This window comes from Python bivittatus, unplaced genomic scaffold (assembly GCF_059951505.1).
Source record: "Python bivittatus isolate LINGU-HERP-01145 unplaced genomic scaffold, Pbiv_v1 ctg000610_np1212, whole genome shotgun sequence".
Lineage (NCBI taxonomy): Eukaryota > Metazoa > Chordata > Lepidosauria > Squamata > Pythonidae > Python > Python bivittatus.
In genome coordinates this window covers 10,002,338-10,023,488 of record NW_028277088.1, presented here as the reverse complement: position 1 = coordinate 10,023,488, position 21,151 = coordinate 10,002,338, and the positions used below count along the sequence as shown (strand labels likewise).

General features: G+C 39.0%; 1 protein-coding gene across 11 annotated transcripts in view; it reads left to right on the top strand.

Annotated features, from left to right (window-relative positions):
• DIP2C (DIP2 acetate--CoA ligase C (putative)) overlaps positions 1–21,151 on the top strand; it is a 280,542-nt gene that overhangs the window by 131,900 nt on the left and 127,491 nt on the right. The gene's annotated exons all lie outside the window — the stretch shown is intronic.

The window sequence follows — 21,151 nt, the reverse complement described above, 5'->3', positions numbered from 1 at the left end:
AATACCTAACACATAAAATGTGTTAATTTGGCAGTGAGAGGCCTTGATGCAGTTTGATGTAACAAGGAGAGGCTCTTCAGAGGGTCATATGTATTGCTTCACTTATTTTGAAATGTAGAAAGCTAATCCTGCTCTATATGGAGATCCTTATTCTACTGAGCGGGCCATAGGCTGGTGCCTGAAATTCCCACTGTGTTGATTCTATAGATGAAAGGTAACCAGTAAAATGTTCTAGCAAGCTTTTCTGGGAAGAAAATTCCATAGGACAGGGCCCTCTTGACAGCCCTGCTTTCTATACCCTGTCCAGTTTAGTGGATCCTCAAATAATAGCAGACTTGTCTTGATGTCACAAGTGAATAAAGAGCCAATCTGTGCTCCTGCTCAGCACAAAGCTCCAGAGCATTGTGACATGGTTATTTGAAGATGTAACCAGCATTTCAAGTTGAGCAAACCGCTGACAAAAATGGTCCCCCTTTCTCCAATTTTACCCATGCATGCACAGATGCTCACAGATACACAGATCACCGTGTTAAATGCGTAGCCCAAGCTAACACTTGCACTGTACTTGCAAACTATCTGGAAGGGACATCATTAACAACTACTAGTTGAGGCACTCCAGTATCTCAGCTGCCAATTTTTAATTGGGGTGGGGGGATGGGGAGGGAAGAGATAATTTTATTTTTTGATGCTAAATGTTTGCCTTTGTTAAAAAAAAAAATCAACAGGCTTGAGAACTATTTGCAAAATAGGGCTGTTTTCTTTTGTTAAGGTATGTTGATAACATAATTTTTGAGTCGTTCCTGATGTAATTTTGACATGGTTGTGCTTCTGGAATTTAAATTGGATGGGTCATGGGTCCATGAATGAAAAGATCCTTTTAGCTTAGGCCTTCTCTGGTTTAGTATTAAAAAACCTGCACTCCTGTTTTTATTGGATGGAGAAGAGAGTTCTATTGTGATGCAGGAAAATTGTCTGGGAACATTCTGCACTTGGTATGGATCTTAAGAGGCTCTTAACTTGGATTAGACAATGTTCATCCTATCCACTGATTGAAAGCATAACATGAGATGGCCAGATTGACGCATAACTATTGTATTTATCCTGGAATCCTACAAAACATAACTGATTAATATATTCTGTATGTTCCTAAAGCTAGATCTACAAATGAATTGGAGTGAAGGTGGCAACTTCTGAAAAATTAGGACTACTGTGATTTTATTTGAACTCATGCTGGGATCAATGTAAAATTGGCCAATTTTATTGCTTTTGGGTACAAGCCAGTGGAAGATGGGCGCTCTTAAATCCTCTTTGTTTCAATGTGACTTTTAACTATTTACATAGCAAAAGTTAACAGGGAACTAACCAACATGTAAATACCAGACAATGTTGGCTGGTATTTCTGTGGCTGAGCAATCCTTCATGCAAACATTTGCTTCCTAAATCTGTGGGTGCCATTCTCACATTATGTAGCCTAGGCAATCAGGATACTGAAGGAAGGGGCCATCTGAGGGTCAGGCATTGATTTACAGTGATAAATAACAGATTTTGAGTGATGACATTTCATTGTTGAGTAGCTGTTAATTACTGTTTTTCAATGTTGGCAGCATCAAATGTATAGGATGAGCCAGACAGGCAGTTTTTTTCAATGTGTAATTATTACTCCAGTGTCATTTTCAGATATAGTCAATGGGTGGGCCTTCCCTTTTAAGCTTCTAGCAATCTTTGGGAATGATCAGAAGAATAATATATAATTCTTTTGTTCATTTCTTATGAAACACTGCTAAATTTTTAGTGACCATTTGTTATATTATGTCATTAATATTTCTTAATGTAATGTTTCATTTAGGTGGCTGTTAGGCAACATATCTTCCCAGCGTTTGTTGGACTGTGTGTGAGGTCAGATTTGCCAAAGGCACCAAAAGCATCCAATTTTGTGCATAGAACCCACCAAGCCAAATATGCGGGTCCTAAGCTTGTGTAGGTCCTAAGCTTGTGTTAATATCCTATTTCACTTCCTCTGCTGAAAACTACCTACTGTAATTGCATTTTGGAGAGCTGCAATGTGGGAAAAATAACACCAACTAAATTTTACAGGGTTGTTGTAAACATAAGTGAGATAATCCTTCTGAGGGTGGGGAAGAGGTAGCACTCCAGAAGTTGCTGAGTTAGCAAAGCCAGCTAGCATGACCAGTGGTGAAGAAAACTGAGTGGATGAAATGCACCAACATCAGGAGGGCTTCCACTGTTCCCAAAGTGCTTTGAATGCCCCCAAAGCATTCCCTCAGTGTTTATGATCATTTCTAGTGCAGAAATAGCAACCAACACATCAGAATCAAGTTTCTAATTAGAATTGTAAGATCAGTTGTCTTTTCAGATTGTTTTTGATAAATTATGGACCAAACGTTGCAGGTTAGTCATTACAGGAGCTAGTGACTGGTAAAATGTTTTAATGAACATTGAATTATAATACCTTATTTTTAATGTACACTATAGGTCTCTTCGTTTGACATAGAGTGCAGACTCGTACTAACTTCAAAGTGAGTTCATTAGGCATCACTGCCATTTTTTAAACAGTAAAATGTGTTTAAAAGATTAAGTGCCAGATTCAAGTGATTGCAATTAGCATGTGGTGGTTCTGGTTCTCAATCATTGAATTCATAGAGGCAATATACTCCTAGTGAATAAAGGCAAAGTTTCCTTAAAGTAGAGTAAAGTAAAGATAAATCTTGAAGCAGGTTTTTTTGGCAGCAATACAGATGGGTTTTGCTTCTGGATGGCAGCAAGATAGGAGTTATTTTTTTTTAATTTCCCAGTCTAGTCTAAGGCCTGGTATTCTGCTGAAGATGTACATCCAAATAATAATCAGGAGTCTCCCATCCAAGAAGTGACCAAGTGCCATGTTGTTTAACATCCAAAAGAATGCTGTAGTGGTAGAATTCATAAAGGAAATTATCTTAAATATTTGGTTCTGCTTTCTTCAGAAGAGCAGTGGTATCACTTTGCTTCCTGCTGCCAGAACAGATGCAAAAACAAAACAAGAGGAACATAAAATGGAGAGAGATTCAGACTTCAGAAGAGCAGCAAACTCAAGAATAATGGACAAGAAGACCTCTGAACAAAGAAGTGGTTGCCCCTCTCTCATAGCTGGCCACCAAGCATTTGGGAACAATCTCTGCAGGAACAGGAGATCTCCTTATAACATCCAGGCTGAACTGATAGCTGGGTCCTTCAGCAGACTCCCCAGAGAGCTGGTGAACTCAAAACGTAACAAGTGGCTATAGGCACACCAGGCATATTGCCCAAAAGGAGGCCACAACACTACCTAAATATTGTGTGAAATCATTCAGTGGCGGCTCTCAAAGGTTTGCTTATCCTGCTTTATGGTTAACATATCAACATAGGTGAGTGGGATCAGACTCTAAAGTGGGAAGGGCTACATCTTCTCCTTGATCCCACCCCAGTATTCTTTTCCTCCTTGGGGAAGAGAGACATGCCTTTGTTGAGGTTCTCAGCTGATCATTTACAAACAGCATTTGAAATTAGGCCGTATATTGCTTAAAATTAGGTAGACAGATTTCCCCCCCGAGTAATATTAAAAGTTGGCATTTTGTCTTCGCCTTCAAGGTACCAGGCATCTCTCATTAATTTGGGGGTGCGGAAGGAGACCTGAATGTGTTTAGTCTTCAGCTAAATAATTTGCTGCTGATGATTTTGGGTTGATTTTATTGTGCGCATGAGTTACACATATTTTATTGTACATTATCTTAGGCAGTGTAATAATAGTTTTTCTTGTCTTCCTATTTATTTCAGTTTCATGCAGGAACATTTATCAACCAATGTCCATTCAGTTCTGCTCTAAAATATATTATTGGATTCTCAGGAAGGATCTGGGGGGGGGGGAATCTAACAAGACTATTGCATTTTTCTGACATGTCTTCGAATGAAAAGTGCACTGGAGTGTTACGGCTGAAAACACAGGGAAGTAATAAACCCTCTGAAACTTCTCTGGCTTTTGCTATCTAGAGGACCTGAAAAAATTACCTGGGAGATGCTTTCTGCATCTTCTGCAATCAAGAGAGTGAGGCTAAAACCAGAGAGTGCTACTTATTCAGATGGTCTTAATTCCTGGTGGGAGGATAAATAGTGTAAAGTGCTTTTTGGCTGGCAGGGAAGCTCAGGCAAATAAAATAAATTCCATCTAATGCCCAATTTAAAAATGACTGGAGACAGAGAAGCCACTTAGCTTCAATCAGTCACTCTTGTTCAGTTTGTGATACACTTTGGATATGATCAGGGGCTAAGCCTATATTTTTCAGGGGGGAAGCTAGACTCTCCACAGAAATACAAGGAATTTGCTGCAAGTAGATAAGGGGCAGGGTTCCGTCTTGACCTTTTGCTTGCTGACTTCTTGTATATTAGGATTATTTTAGAGCTAAAAAGACTGTGTGACCCAGTCATTGTGAGCAAATCGATTTACTGATTTTGTTTCTATCCTAGCCTTTCTCCAGTTAGCTCAAGAACCTGTAGATGGGATTCTCCATGAAATCCATCTAACAGTCTGGTGGGTTTGTCTGTGGAATATCCATTAACTACTACATAGATTTGAACCAGAGGGTTCATCCACCCTGCGGCTTTGCCATGCTTTCCTTCTATCCCACAGCCAGGAGGAAATCACGTCAATATAAGTCACATTAATCCCGTAGTTTACCCTAATCACACATCCAGAACAGGGCCATGCTGTGCTACTGTGTGTCCAGCTCCTCCATGTGATGTTGTAAGGGCAGCAATGGGTGGTTTTCTCTGACAGAAATTCAGATGTCACCAACGATGGGAAAAGCCATCACCAATCACCACACAGAGTGTATGATGGTGTGGTTCTTGTAAGGTCCAAGTGCTGTGCTGGGTAATTTTTTCTTCCCCAAAGGATTATTGATTGGTCAACCAAACAAGCATTAGATGGGAACCAAGAGTTGATCTTTCTTGACTGCAAAGTAGAAGTCATCTGAATTTGTGCAGCCTAAATATAGCGGCTGCATAAGCATTCTTAAAGCAAACAAATCAAGAAAGGGGTTTGGTATGTGTAAGACAAGGGTTTAGTTGTGGGGTGCTCTCAGGTACATGCACATATTTCTGTAAAATGAGGGACCTTATCAATCAATCAACATCTAGATGGCAGCAAAGGATTCGAGTTTCGTGAATCTCTTGGTTGCCCTCTGGTGGTCATCCAGATGTGTGCAGCTGAGATGCAGCTGCTGAATAAGTCTTGCTGAAGAGCTGGAGTTGAAGACTGTTGTCTCAAATCACATCATATATACAACTCTGATCATCCCAAAGGACAGATGATTAAAAACAAATGTGGCTGTAAGTATAAGCCATATCTATACCAGTTTAGATTCTGCAGCAGAAAAGAAGGAGTCAGCCTGAGAACAACAGCCATTGGGAAGAGAATTCCCTAAGAGTAAAGGCCTTTCAATTAAGCCAGTAATGGGCTGTCAATTTCAGGAGTTCACGTTCTTCAGGTCAACCAATCAACCTTCAGCCAACCTGTTAGAAAAGAGAAGAAAAGAAGGAAGAAAAGCAGGACCCCAGTCTTCCAAACAGTACTACAAAACAGGCACCAAGCCACAGACCAGTCAGAAGGGGATGGCCCCACAGCAGATCTTGTAGTCAGTCCAATTGTAGTCAGTCAAATTGCTATCCTTGACTGGGTCACCTCAAGCCTCCTTCATGCATCATGGATTGTCCAGATGGGAAGTCTTCTTCTGTTTTCCCAGGAATAACACTATTTTCATGCTGGAACACCTTGAACCAGCTTCTGCCTGCCCTAGCAGGGGTCATCCTAGAGATGGAGGCTTGGTTGTGAGGACATGTCCTCAGCAAAAGATTAGATGGGCATCTTCATGATACAGAAATCATGCTGTGTGGATGAGCCCTTTGTCCCTTTTTCAGATTGATTGTTTCTATTACTACTAATTCTTTTGTGCATTTTGAACCACTCTATGCATCTAGGTAACCTTTATTCTTTCTCTTCCCCACCCACCTAAAAGTAATTTGATTTATTTAAAGTACATTTAATTTTATTATATTTATATTCTGCCTTTTCATTGAGAGTTCAGGGCAGTGTACATGTGAATCTTTCCTTCTTTTATCCCAACAATAATAAGTATTTGAGATAGATTGGGCTGAGAGAGAGAAACTGACCAAAAATCATCCAGAAAGCTCCATGCTTAGGTGTGTTTTCAAATGCCTCTCTTAGCATTTCACTCTTCATTTCATTCACCCTTGTGGATGAAAATAAGACCTCAGCTGAGGTAACTTGAGCTCCTGCAGGTATGAAATTGTGTAAAAATGGCTACTAGTCATGGTGGCTAGTATTTCTTCCAGTATCAGAGGTAGGCCCAGTTCCCACATCTTGCTAAACTGGAATATGGTTTGGTTTGATTTAATATGTTGTGCGAATCCAGCCAACTTAGACTTATTCTACAAACCATGGGTAAACAAACCATGACAAAGAGATATAGGAGCCTAGATGTAATATGCTTGTCAGCACCATTTGTTATGAAAAATAAGTAAGAAGATAACGTTTTGCTTGTCCCTGCTTTCCAGGGATCTTGTTTGGTCACTGCAAGAACGGGATGTTGGCTTAGATAAGCAGTTCCAAGAGAGCTTTCTTATGTAATGTGCATTCCAAGGAGATAAACCCATGTAAAGTAAGCTGCATAAAATTACTCCTGATGAAATAATCAAGAAGGAAATCTGTTCTTGATCTGTTGGATGTTTTACATAAATACTAGCTGGAGACTCCCTAGAGTAAGCATGAAGCTTCTGCAGTGTCCAAAATCTGATACAATTGTGGTTGGGTATGTGTTTATAAAAAATGGGTCAGTACGTTAAAAAAATGCAGAGAGACTGGCACCAGTGAAATATTTGCTTGATCCAGATGGTGTTAAGTAGAAAATGTGGTCACAGCACATTAGTTTTTGTCTCCATGGTAATGCTAGTTTGACAGGTTTAGATATTTAGACCTGCAGTGCGGAGCTCACCACAGTGTAATCTTTTATAAAGCCTTAAAGACACCCTTATTTATGCAGTCTTTTGGTGAAAAGTACATCACCAACATTTGCCCAAGAAGTGAAAACTCTGCAAGTCATATTTTTGCCATGTATATAAATTCCAGCAAAATGAGTTGGATACTTTTGCCACACACAAATATGTAGCTTTGGACCATATTCATCAATAAATCAGTGAACAAGTATAATGTCTTTGACACATTTATTTAATTGGGTTCTCTTTGTCTAGTTTTAGGACTTAAGAACAGATCACATTTTAGGTCATATTTATGCAGAAATATTGAAAGGTTCACAAACTTTTAAGCACCACTGTATCTGTTATTCAGGGCCAGATTGCAACCCTAATTGAATGGAAATAACCTTTGATAAGAAGGAACCTTCATCACACTATATTATTTCCTAGTGTGCAGTAAGTGGAGAGAAGAGAACCACTGAAATCACATTCTGGTATTCTCATTTCCTAAACATGAAGGTTTCCAAACCTTGCCACTCTTTTAAGCAAAAAGCTGATAAGTATTTTCTTTATTTGACCTGTATGCAAAATCCTGATCTAGCACACAAAATAGTCACTGGAATTCTAGTTTCTGACCACGGTCTTTAATTTATAAATGGCCAGTTTGATCCTGATTTTCCCAAGAGATGGTTAAAGGTAATTGTATGCAATTTGAATTACAGATGTGTAGAGTAGGTATGTATTTAGGTCCATACATGCAAATGGTCCATAGATGTACTTGCTAAGTCATTAAATCCTATTTCCAGCCTGGGAACTGAATGGGTTGAAGTCTGTGATGAGTATAATAGATACTGGATTGGGAGGTATAGAGATGTAAATTTTGTAAAGATCAGTCCTGAATTATATAGATGTGCAATATGGTTTTATGCATGCTTATTGCTATAAGCAAGGCCAGTTGTTTTCAGTGCAGCTTGCTCTTAAATAAGGCTGATAAGAATGGTAGCTTTCACTTAACTTTCTTTGATCAGCTTAATGATTGTGAAGCAATATAAGATTGACATAATTCAGCCTGGGAATTTTAAGCAGTTATTCTAAGGGCTTAAAAAGCCTGTTATTCAAACATTGCTTAGTTCTGAAAGACAGTATAATATTGAAATAGGAATTTTAAAAATCTAGAAACTCAGCTGTCCCCATCCTGAGAAATTTAATGCTCAGTTTCCTTGTGAATTCTTGCAGGATATTTAATCTTCTGTGACTGTATTGTTTTTAAGAGGTTTTCTGAGGTGGTAGGTCTCTGTGAAGTGTGCTTCATTTGCCTAGACCTGGGTGTTGGACAAGATGCTGAAAACCACTGCATTGAGGCCCATTTCTAAGTGAGAAGTGTTCAGTCTAATTCAGTGTTTCTCAGCCTTGGCAACTTTGAGATGTGTGGACTTCAACTCTGCTGGCTAGGGAATTCTGGGAGTTGAAGTCCACACGTCTTAAAGTTGCCAAGGTTGAGAAACACTGATCTAACTAGTAGTGTAGACATGGGCAACTAGAAATGCTAAAGCTAGAAACAGACTCTTGAAGCATTCAGTATATCTTCCAAAGCCCCTGTATAATTAAGTTATGTCCTAATTTTAAAAGGAAAAGTTGTTAAATATCTGGGAAATCATTATATTAAGGTAGTATTCTGCAGTGTGAATTGCAGTTCAACTTAATCCTGGCCCTAGCCACTTTTGGGAGGCCATCCTTGGCACGCCACTCCAGACCATGTGTGACCTTTGCCTTGAAATAGATTGTGTATCTTTGCAGTGGTACCATCTGTGCGCTAATAAACGTAGCCTGACACTGTCATCACACAGAGGGCATAGGGGAAAGGCAGTTCATGAAGTCGCAAGGCTTGGATGAGATTAATAGGTTGCAGAAAAAGTAGTGGGATTCGAGGAGGGATTTTGAAACAGCTGTACATCATCAAGACAGTGTAAGCATGAGGGTGGTGGATGAGTACAGATGTGCTTTCTAAAACTCTGTGGGAAATGATTTAAGTGTGCTTTTGTTTGCCATGCAATAAATGTATTATCAAGCTGTAATCGTTGCATGTAGAATGTTCTCCTCCTCTTGGGTGAAACTCTGAAAGCAACTTGGGATGCCAGGCACAATCTGTGGTGGTAGATGAATGTTTTACCATGATGTGCTCTAGGATGTGTCAAACAGCAGTCACACTGAAAATCACCGATTTTAGAAAAACTGATTGATTTTTGAGCAAAATGGCTGGAGTGTACTCATACAATCTTCATGTTGGTTTGTCTTGTTTGATACATTAATCAAAGCCCCAATTTAGCACCTGAAAGAAGTGAGACATTGTCTTTCAGTATTATGTTTCAGAGGACTGTCTTGGGGTTTCGGTGAACCAGGTTTGGTGTGACTAAACTGGAAATTTGGAGTTAACGGTGAATTAGCAGCATAGGTGTTACTATTTATTTATTTAATTAATTAATTAATTTGTCGCCTCCCGTTTAAAAACAACTCTGGGCGGTTTACAAAGCAGTTAAAATCAATTAAAAATACAGTGTAAAAAGATCCTGAATAAATAGAAAATAAATAACATCCAAGAATAGATGTTAAATTGGCAGTAACTTGGGGAGTGTCATCAAGTTGCCAGCCACCCCCAGGATTGGGTAAAATTCTTGTTGCTCATGCAAGCTGGCAGAGCCAGGTCTTTAATCCTTTCCGGAAAGCTGGAGGGTAGGGGCCTGCTGCATCTCTGGGGGGAGAATTTTCCAAAGGGTGGGGGCAACAGCAGAGAAGGCTCTCTTCCTGGGCCCTGCCAGCTGACATTCTCTCATTGATGGGGTCCGCAACATGCCTCTCTGCCTGACTGGGTGGGACGGGTTGAAGTGATGGCAGTGTTACTTGTTTGTTAACCGTAGCATGAAATGTTTGTGACCCTTCTGGGTTGTTTTGTTTTAATTTTTTGCCTTTTCTGCTTTCCAGCAGAGAAACGTTTCAGCCTACTTGAGCCTTCCTCCAACCATGTGCCTTTCAGATGTGTGGGACTATAGCTTCCCAGCATAGTCTCCCATATGATAGAGCCAGATCAGTCTTCCCCAGGAGGATGTTCTCAAATGTGCCCTCCCAAAATTCCTAGTCAGAAGAACCACTGCTGAGAATTTACATCTGGAAAGTAAATCTCAGTGGAATAGTGGGATCTTGAAATTATCTGCCTAAGGATACCGGACAGAAGAAATAAAAGCAAGATGGTTGAAGTACTGCTAGTCCTCTGTTATGTGTTCCAGAAGCCTCACTCTATTCTCTCTCTTCCCTATTATGTCCAAATCTCAGTGTCCTTTCTCATCCTTTCTACTTTTATTCTGCCTATTTGGCATCATCTACCCCTTGAGTCCTGATAGAAAATCTTACTACAGGCTTTGTAGCTCAGTGCTGGAGTTCATTCTTTGCATGTTGAAGGTCCCATGGTCAATCCTTGGCATCTCCTGTTACAAGGAACAGTAGGAGCAAATCATAACAAATAAATGAGAACGCTGAGCTATTGCCAGCCGGAATAGATTAGTCTTGACTAGAGGGACAAAATAGTTTGACTTGGTATAATAAATTGCCTTTGTACCTATCTCAAGCAGAACCCACTGATGAAAAATAAAAATAGAATATGCCATGTTCCTATTTAATACACTTGGGACAAAGCAACAAAGCAGAATGATCAAAGAAGGCAGTATAATTATAATAGTTGAATAGCTGATGATCCAAATCCATGATCATATTTCATGCATTGCAGGAAGAGACAATTCTGCCTTTTCTGTTGGCAATTCCTTGCAACTTTAATGTAGTTTCTAAGAGAAGGCAATTGATGTTTTTCCTGGGTGGCTGGGGATTATGAGAATTGAAGTCAAGACATCTGGAAGATAATCAGGATGGAGAAGGCTTGGACTGTCGTGTTTCTCAGCAAGTTTTGCCTTTCCAGTCCTCAACACTTACCATTTTTTCTTTATAACTCAGTTTTACCATGTGACAGGGTTGCACGAGCTCCCATTTTTGTACAAGATAAAACAAGACTGGACTGCTGTTTACTATCTGAATAGCTGCTAGCACCTTTATTCCTGCTGACATGTTATATCTAATCAGACAAGGTGACAAAATGCAGTGCGGTAGCATGTGATCCTTCGCAGCAAACTATTAGAGTATTTACTACAGTCTCCTCACATACACAAACATACACATTGTAGTTAGCCTCAGCTGATGGCATTTATGCTGGCAAAGGTACTGTATGCTTTGAAAAATTCTTGGCTTTTCAGAAATGTAAATGTTAATCACTTTGTTGTTGTTGTTCAGTCGTTAAGTCGTGTCCGACTCTTTGTGACCCCATGATCCATATTGCACCAGGCCTTCCTGTCCTTCACTGCCTCCCTGAGTTTGCTCAGTTTCATGGTCATTGCTTCAGTGATGCTATCTAACCATCTCATCCTCTGCCATCCTCTTCTCCTTTTGCCTTCAATCTTTCCCAGCATCAGGGTCTTTTCCAAAGACTCCTCTCTTCGCATTAGGTGACCAAAGTAGCTGAGCTTGAGCTTCATTATCAGTCCTTCCAATGAGCAATCAGGGTTGATTTCCTTTAAGATTGACTGGTTTGACCTCCTAGCAGTCCAGGGGACTCTTAAGAGTCTTCTCCAGCACCACAGTTCAAAGGCATCAATTCTTTGGCGCTCAGCCTTCTTTACGGTCCAGCTCTCACAGCCATACATTACTACTGGAAAAACCATAGCTTTGACTATGCGGATCTTTGTCGGCAAGGTGACGTCCCTGCTTTTTAATATGCTATCTAGGTTTGCCATAGCTTTCCTCCCAAGGAGCAAGCGTCTTTTAATTTCATGGCTGCAGTCTCCGTCTGCGGTGATCTTGGAGCCCAAATAAATGAAGTCTGTTACTGCTTCCATTTCTACCCCTTCTATTTGCCAGGAGTTAATCACTAAACACGCTGAAAAGTATGGAAGTAATGGGAATATTGAATGTTGATATGTCATCCAAGGGTGACTCTACAATATTAAGCAAGAAATTTGTTTTGAGTAACTTCCATCCTAAAGAAAGAGACGAAGGAGGGACAAAACTTTTTGGATCAGGATTAGTAGAGGATTTAAAGGAAAACTCCTTTAAATAATTGAACAAATGGTGATAATTGAACAAATGGTCATGCCACTTTGTATAAATCTCATAAAATACCTGGGTGTGCCATTTGCATATGCTTACATGCTGGTGATATGCTATGTTATTACAAAGAATTCTTAAAGTATGGGGGAAAGCCATTTTCTATTTTGTTTTTCTTCCATAACAGAACTCAAGGTGATGTGTACAGTTTTCCTGGCAGTCTCTCAACATGCACTGACATAAGGCAGTCTCATTCAGAGTCAGTGGGGTTACTGCATTGTATGTCTGCCTAAGGTAGGCAGTACTAGCCAGAACTAGTGAATGTGCCATCAAGTCAGTGTCAGCTCCTAGTGACCACATACATAGACCTTCTCCAGGATGATCTCTCCCCAACCTGACCCTTCAAATTTCCAACAATGCATTCATTGCTGCCATAATCAAGTCTATCCACCTTGCTGCTGGTCATCCTCTTTTTCTCTTTCCTTCCACCATTGCCAGCATTATAGAGTCCCTCAAGAGAGCTAGGTCTTTGCATAATGTGTCCAAAATAAGATAATTTGAACAGGGTCATTTGTGCCTTGAGGGGGAACTGATTCATTCTGTGATCAATTTGTTTGTTTTCTTGACAGTCCATGGTATTTTCAGGAGTCTTCTCCAGCACCAGAGTCCAAAATGTCAGTACTATTTCTGTCTTCTTGAAAAGTCCAATTTTCACTTCTATAGAGTGTCACAAGGAATACTGTTACCTGCACAATTCTGATCTTTGTAGGTGTAGACACATCATGGCATCTGAATATCTTTTCCTTTGTTACTACACTACCAAATGCTAGTCTGCAGTGTATTTCTTGATGGCTGGTTCCTATACTGTTTGTTTATTTATCAGATTTATATAGCTGCCCATCTCATGCATATAACTCTGGGCAGCATACACAATGTAAACAAAACAATTAAAAACAAAACCTTAAAAACCATTAAAAGAACTAAAAACATAAATATTAACAAAACCATGGAAGAGTGCATTCAAGATCTTACATACAATATAGCCATTTGTGGGTTCCCTGTTCCCTTAGGATCTTTAAGCCTACTAATAAAACCAAGTTTAAGGGATTTCCAGAAAGTCAGTAGGGTCGGGGCCAATTTCATCAGAGAGGGAATGATGTTCCAAAAGGTGGGTGCCTTGGCAGAGAAGGCAGAACTCTTTAGCAGATGGGACCCATAACATGCCTCTCCTGTTAGACCTGATAGGATGGGTAGATAAAACCAGGGAGAGGTGGTCCCTCAAATAACCTGGCTCCATGCCATGAAGGGCTTTAAAGGTCAAAATCAGCACCTTGAACTGAACCTGGAAACAGACTGGCAGCTAATGCAGCTTGCAGAGCAGAGGTGTAACATGTACTATTCTAGGAGTACACGTAACCGGCTGTGCCATTACATTTTGCACCAGTTGAAGTTTCCAGATACTCTTCAAGGGCAGCCCCATGTAGAACATGTTACAGTAGACTATTTGGGAAGTGACCAGGGCATGACTAACTGAGAGTACAGCCTCCTGATCAAGGAACGGGCACAGTTGGCATACAACATGAAGTTGCGCAAAGGCCCTCCTAGCCACAGCTGTCACCTGCTCTTCAAGCAGGAGTCATGAGTCCAGAAGATCCCCTAGATTCCACACAATCTTGATGGTCAATCCTAAAAGGCAGAAACTATCAAACACTTCAATGTATTCATTATAAGTTCTAAGGGTGGTTGCTGTACCTGTTGTTACTAGTTTGGTCTTATTTAATTTAGTCCCATTTTTTTCACTGTGCTCCTTGATTTCATTACCAGAGCTTTCAATCAAAGGCCTTTCTATAAATAGTTAAGCACATATTGACTTCTTTTTGGTATTCTTTGGCTTTGTCAATTATCCAGCATGCACCAGCAATAATGTCTTTTGTTCCTTGGTATTTTCTAAAGTCAGCTGGAACATCTGGCATCTTCCTTTCCATGTAGAGCTCTAATCTGAGCTGGATGGTCTAAAGCATTGTTTTGCTAGCATGTGAAATTAAGGATATTGTATGGTAGTCACACTTTGTTAAGTCTCTTTTCTTTGGTATTGGTATGTAGACTGACCTCTTCCAATCTGTTGTCCATTATGTTGTTCTTCGGATTTGCTGACATAGTTTGATTAAAATTTTTACTACTGTATTTCTTTTTCTAATGACTGGAGTGTAAGCCTAATCTGATCTAATTTTATCTTCTAGTACTAGAGATTGTTGTAAATAGGAAATATATTATAAGGTACCTTGGATGTGGACATCTCTATTGTACAGAATTTCACTATACTTTTTCATATTTGTTTGATCTTTTTTCAGTCAGTTATCTGTCTATTGGCATTCTTTAGCGTACCAATTTGAGGTTGGAATTTTCTTCTGAGTTTGGAGATCTTTTGGAAGACTGTCTTTGTTTTTTTGTGTCTGTTTCCATCTTTGATGTCTTTACTGATATTGTCATAGTACTGCTTCTTGTCTCTTCTAACAGCTCTCTGAAATTCTTTGCTAAATTATTTCCTGAGATTTTTATTGTTCCCCACTCCTCCTCCTCTTCCCTATTTCTACACTTTCTTCTGTTTCTTGGTCTTTTTAAAGAGGAATGTGAAAAGGGACTGCCAGAGTCTGCAATCAGTGAAATTTGATTTCATTTCACAGTTCCTCTGATTGCCTGTCAATGAGGCTCAGGACTTTAAAGCAATTCCTGATGTTCTCCTTGAAAATGGTGGGTATAGTATATGCTCAAGATTATATTATGGAAACAAGTTGGTTTTGTTTTTCCACTTTAGCTTGACTTGGAACTTGCACATGAGCAGTTCGTGTTCAGCCCATGACCATCTCTTTGCTGTTATAGGTAGTCTTTGCTTACTGATTGCCTCATTTAGCAATAGTTTCAAGTTATGATGGTGTAAAACAAAAAACAAACAGCTTTGCAACCAGTCCTTGCATTTACAACTGTTGCAGTGTCACATGATTGCCATTCGGGCACTTCACAACCGACACGCATTTACAACTGTCACAGCATTCTGCAGTCACATGATCGCCATTTGTGTGCTTCACAACCTGCTTCTGACAAGCAAAGTTAATGGAGAACACAGAAGTAAAATCACAAGTTGTGGTCATGTGGTGTCTCACTTAACAACTGAATGGGAAGTGACATTGTAAGTAAGTCATGGTCACATGATTTTCTACTTAGCGACTGTGGTGCTTAGCGACAGAGTTGTCGGTCCCAATTGTGGTTGCTAAGTGAAGACTACCTATACAACCAGGTTCTTCCCTTCCTAGTACCAATAATATAATCAATCTGTTTTTTGTGTCTTCCATCTACTGATGTCCATGTATATAGGTGTCATTTTGGTTGTTTGAAGACTGTTTTAGCAATGAAGAAGTCATTGGATTGATAGAAATTGATAAGTCACTCTCTTGCTTCATTTCCATTTCTCAGGCTATACAGTCTATTGTTTTCTTCCTTATTCTTTCTGACTCTGGCGTTCCAATCTCCGGCCACAAGCAGCACATCTTGCTTGTATGTTCTGTCAATTTCAGATTTAACACGTCCATAAAACTTGTCAACCTCCTCTTCTACATCAGTGTTTGGAGCAAAAAGGATAGGCGTATTAAAGGGTTGTCTGAGAAGGCTAATTGATATTATTCGGTCATTGACTGCCTTGTACCTAAGTATTGTCTTTGCTATATCCTTGCTGACTCTGAAAGCAACGCTGTTCCTTCTTTCTTTATGAAAGCAGTGCCGTATCCTGTGTAGTAAACCATGTGATCTTCTGACTGAAAGTGTCCAATCCGAGTCCATTTCAGTTCACTGATGCCTAAGATAGCAGTGTGTAGTCGATTCATTTCATCTTTCACTGTGTTCAGCTTTCCCATATCTATGCTTCTTCTGTTCCATGTTCCCACTGTAATTCTGTCTTTGCAGCTTTAGATTTTCTTTTCCTGCATAGCAGTATTAACAACTAGATGCCCCAAAGGAGTTATTAATCTAGCCACTTCATAAAGACCATTAGTAACTCCAAAAGATTCTCAGTAGCATGTGGAGTGCTATCTGACCTGAGGGGGCTATTATCCGGTGCTATATTGTCAATCACTTTATTTTGTTTTTTCATGTGATTTTTTTTAGTAAAATACAGGAGTGATTTATCATTGCCTTCTCCCGCACAGTATGAAATGATGCTTTTGGTATTGTCATTAAAGTGATAATCTGCCTCCAGCAATTTTCTATATTGCTACTGCCTGATATAGGCGCCTGTTTACTTTAGCTGGGCAGTGGGGTGACTTTCATGGTGTGGCTGACCCTGCAGGAAATATATATTCTTGGTGTACACTCCCATGTTCTTTGCTTATTCCTCCAAGGAACACCCTCACAGCATAGTAGGACTTGAGAGGGGCCAGCATTGGTACAAATATGAAAGGTATGGTATTCAAAGATAGACACATTTCCAAAGCAAGCATTGGGCTATACTGCTGTTGTTTTCTGTGAGTGGCTGTGGGAAAATGTGAGCAAGTCATGTTTTCTCTGAATGCTTATGATTCTAGGCTAAAAAAGAAAATGATAATGTCAAGTGGGCAGATAGTCTCACAATAGCAAAGAAAGTGTCAACAGGCACTTTCGTGGCCAACACCACACTCGTGCCCCGATGAAGAACTATAGCCATAGTTGTTGTTTCAGAATATTCCATTTCCCACTCTCACTGCAACCACTCCTACTCCTTCCACATCAAGTCAGTGAGATTTTACTACTGAGCATCCATAGTAAATAAAGACATTGAACTCCTCTTTCCTCTTTTTTACAGCTTCATCCTGTAAAAGTATTTTAAAGCAACCTGTTGGTTAAAATCAAACATTCTCCAGTCCTAGATACCTGCATCTTATTTGTATCTTTTCAAAATAGCCAGTGGCAATTTATGCCTTCTTTTCCTAATCTTGATAGGATTGGGCCAATCAGAATTAACTCTTACCTTTCCCCATTCCCATCCAAGGGATGGGGGAAAACAGTTGGGGGATAGAAGATAACAAGCTGTTCTAAATCTTCTGTAAATCCTTGAAATTTTGCTCTTCTCCCTCTTTCCTCATGCATCTAAACTTTGGGCTAATATTCTAAAACCAACTTTCTTCTTATCCTGTCTTATGCTTCTCAGATCATTTGAATGAATATATCTATATTTTGCTTTAAGCTGCAAGAAGAGATCTTTGACTTTGCCAAGTGCAATTAATTATCTTCTGTCAGTCTTCAACAGTAAATCAATATATGAAGTAAATGTACGTGCAACTTAAAAAAATCTGGTTGGCAATCCATACGTGTTGTAATTCCCAAAGATATATTAAAAAGTTGGTTGTAAATTCTGTAATTTGCTACAAATCCAAAAGGGGACATAGGAATTTTTGCTAAATGATGTTTGCTAGATTCTGGATTTATGAAGAGGTGCCAATATTGAAACTATCTCTAGTTTTAGTGAGAACAGTCTCAAGACTGCTTTCTTTTCTTCCAAATTAATTTGTTCTATAATTCTTAAGTATTTTTGGCAACCTCGATTGTTTTGACTGACCCCATGCTTTGAATCAATCCATACAAGTAGCTGGTAAACCCTTGAACTGGGCCTACACCAAAATTCTTGTCACGTGTCCTTTCATCTTACATGAGTCAGATTGCCATATTGAGCTTTTCAGCTAAAAGGCCTATACTCAGCCCATTAGCTTCCTATCAGTGTAGGGCATTTAGATCCCAAGAGTATCATATATTGATGTTCATCATTTTCCTGTTCCCTGCATAGCATGAAATATTACTTTACTTCATTGTATTCTTGGTGGAAGTTTTCTAATTGGTACACTTTCCCTTTAATAGAGTTTGCAATGTTATTTATAACTTCAGCTTTTAGCTTCTTTAGTTCATGGTTAGACCTTCCCATACAACTATTTGCACATAAAATATTTATGGTAAAAATGACCCACTCTGGATTTACAACGATTATGAGAAGAAATGTCAAAATGAAAAAAACAAGCCCAGTACTGATGTATTAAATTCGTTTCATAGAGATGCATATTGGATGGCTGCTTTTATAAGTTAAAGTGTTAGCTATACATATATATCACCAACCGGATGAAAGTCCTTCCTATAACTCCAAAGTGGAAAAACTGTGACCCTCCAGATGTTACTGAAGTACAACTGCCCGAATGGTTCACCTTTGACTATTATTGCTAGCATTGCTGAGGGTTGTAGTTTCCCATACTTAGTGCTACAGGAAGAGTTCTCATCATAGCATATTGAGTGACTCTTGTCTGTTTGTTCAGGTTGAATTGTTGGTTTTTCAACTTAAGTAATTACTTGATTGACGTAGGCTTTGTTTATCATTCTGATTTCCCCAAAATGAATATTTTAAAACAGATGCCACATTAATTCTAAAAGATTTTTTGTAACTCCTAGTTGGATTCATGCTTCTCTTCTCAGTTTTATTTCTTAAAGCTTTTTACTTAGAACTAATAATCGGGTGGATTAAATTTAGTTCACGAAGTGATACGGACACATGAACTCAGGAAGAGGATTTGGTTACAGAGATGACTAATTAAATATGAGTCTGTGGCAAATATTTTAAGCCTTCTTGACTGAATAAAACAAAATGGATTTATCATTGATAGTATATCAAACCCATTGTGTTGTAATGGTTTGAATTTGTGTGATTGTTGAGAACATTCAGTTGCTCAGAGAACAAAATGATTTATGGGCAGCTTCTGTAAGAGAAGGGAAAATGGTTTGTTTCATATTAAAACCATACCATAGGTTCCGGACAATGTTCCATCTGTTAACTGGAAAAATTGGAAAGAAAGATGTGAATAATTAAAGGTTGGAAAATTTGGCACTCAAAAGTTGTGGAGAACTGAAACTGTAGTAAATGGATACTGGTTTATTGTAGACATTTCTAAAAAGTGCCTACAATCTGTGAAAGGGAAGGCAAAGTGGATTATTTTTTTTACAATGACAATCATAATAGTGTATTCCAGAAAGGCAAGTCACAATGCTGCAGTTGGAATGTAATATTTTCAGTGAAATGGAATTAAAAATAATAATAGTTTTGTTTGTTATTTCAATCAGGGTTACACAGAAATATCAGTAATGGAAATGATAATTTAGTTTAAAAGATACAATATTGGAGCACAAGTTGAAAATAGACTAGTTTTTAGAAAGAGAGTATATGTTTTTAATATAAAAACTGTTAAATATAGCTCCGCTGTAATATCAGGTGTTCCCCTTATTATTTAAAATATATATATACGCTGCTATCAAGTTTTTAAAAAGGGAACTTTAAAATATGCAAAAAAGAAAAAGAAGGGAAAATAAAACAAAAAACATTTTACACACTGACACAGACACATAGTGACAGTTAACAGGAGGATAAAAGGTCAATTAAGCGTGCAAACGAGATATATAATTTCTAAATGGACCTCCAAATATATCTCCTGTCAATAAAAAGCTGGTTCTAATATTGAAAGAAGGATGAAGCCATACAGTGGTCTTCAAACTATTATATAGTTAGCAGAGATTTTAAAAGGGAAAGTTGGTCTCTCATGGCTATAGGAATTTTGTCCAAAACTTAGTAAATGGAAAGAAAAGGACCCCCTGCTCAGCAAATTGCCTTAGTATTGGAGAGATTAATAGGTAAATAATGTTTTTGTCATTTAGAATATGTTTTGAAAACTTTCCAACAAAAACTGGATAATTCATCAATACTATTGTCAGTCCTGATATCATGGAATTATACTTACTCATAATCACACTGCATGAATGGACAACTTTATTTATTATGATTATCATGCTTTTTAATAAGAAAGTCAAATATTAGAAAGGGCAAAAATCATCTACCAGCATCATCCAGTTGGTATGAAATTGTGCAGAGCAGATGAATAGTTACAGAAGAGCTGGACTAAGAGACGTTTGTTATGTTTCCTGAAGTTCTATTCCACACTGGTGTCTCTCCAGATTCAGGCAGGACAGTCTTTCCAGAGTCTACTGTGCAGTGGCATATCACCAGAGATATAGCTACTTTAGTGGGAGCTGATTTGATATAGCTACTTTAGTGAGAGCTGATGAATGAAGTTGGCCTTCAGTTGGAAATGTGAGAGACCGAAAACAAAGCTTGCAGGCAGTTCAGGAGCCTCAGATACTTCTGTATGGGATACATATAACTAGAAAGAGCAACAATGCTGAATTGTCATCCATTGTTTTGATTGTTCCCAGTTTCCTGTGGGAGGGATTGGGAGATGATGCAGCATAATGTTCTTTCTGAACAATTAGAAGCTCCCTGTGTGGGCTAGGCATACCTTAGAATGGGAGGGAATGGAAAAGAATGCTGCAATTTCAGTAATAATGCACACAGGAGGAAGAGTGGTAGTTGAGGTGGAACAGATCTTCCTAGCTGAAGGCACCTAGGTTGGAGAAAGCTGACCTAAACCATGGGTTTCTGATAATTCTTGTTTAAGCCTCTTTGATTTTAAATGCCAGTCTGTAATCCCAGATTAGACTTCTCCAAATCCTTGCTGATGAAATCCTTAAAGAGATGACTGGAATGCCAATGGAGAAAGGTAGATCTGGTTAAAAGATTAAAATCCATGTTAAGATTTCCTCAGGGGCCATGATAGCAGCTAAGAAATTCTACTTGTTTACTAGAAGAGAAGGAGTTGTTGCTTCTGAAAGTGAATGATTACTTGCATTCTAGACCCCATAGTATGGAGGGAGAACCTTTCGGGCTATGAACTCTTGAGGCAAAGTTATGGAAAGAAGGCAGAACCTGCTCCTCAGAAGGAAGAGGAAAGGCAATCATGAGGCTGAGCAACTCTGCTTGTCTGCTTTGTGCATTGAACAGCACAAGCTTGCAGGACTGTTAGTATGAAAATGTGTTTCAAGCATCTCAGTACAGTAATTCTTCGCCCCCTTCCAAAAATGTGAACTGGTAGAA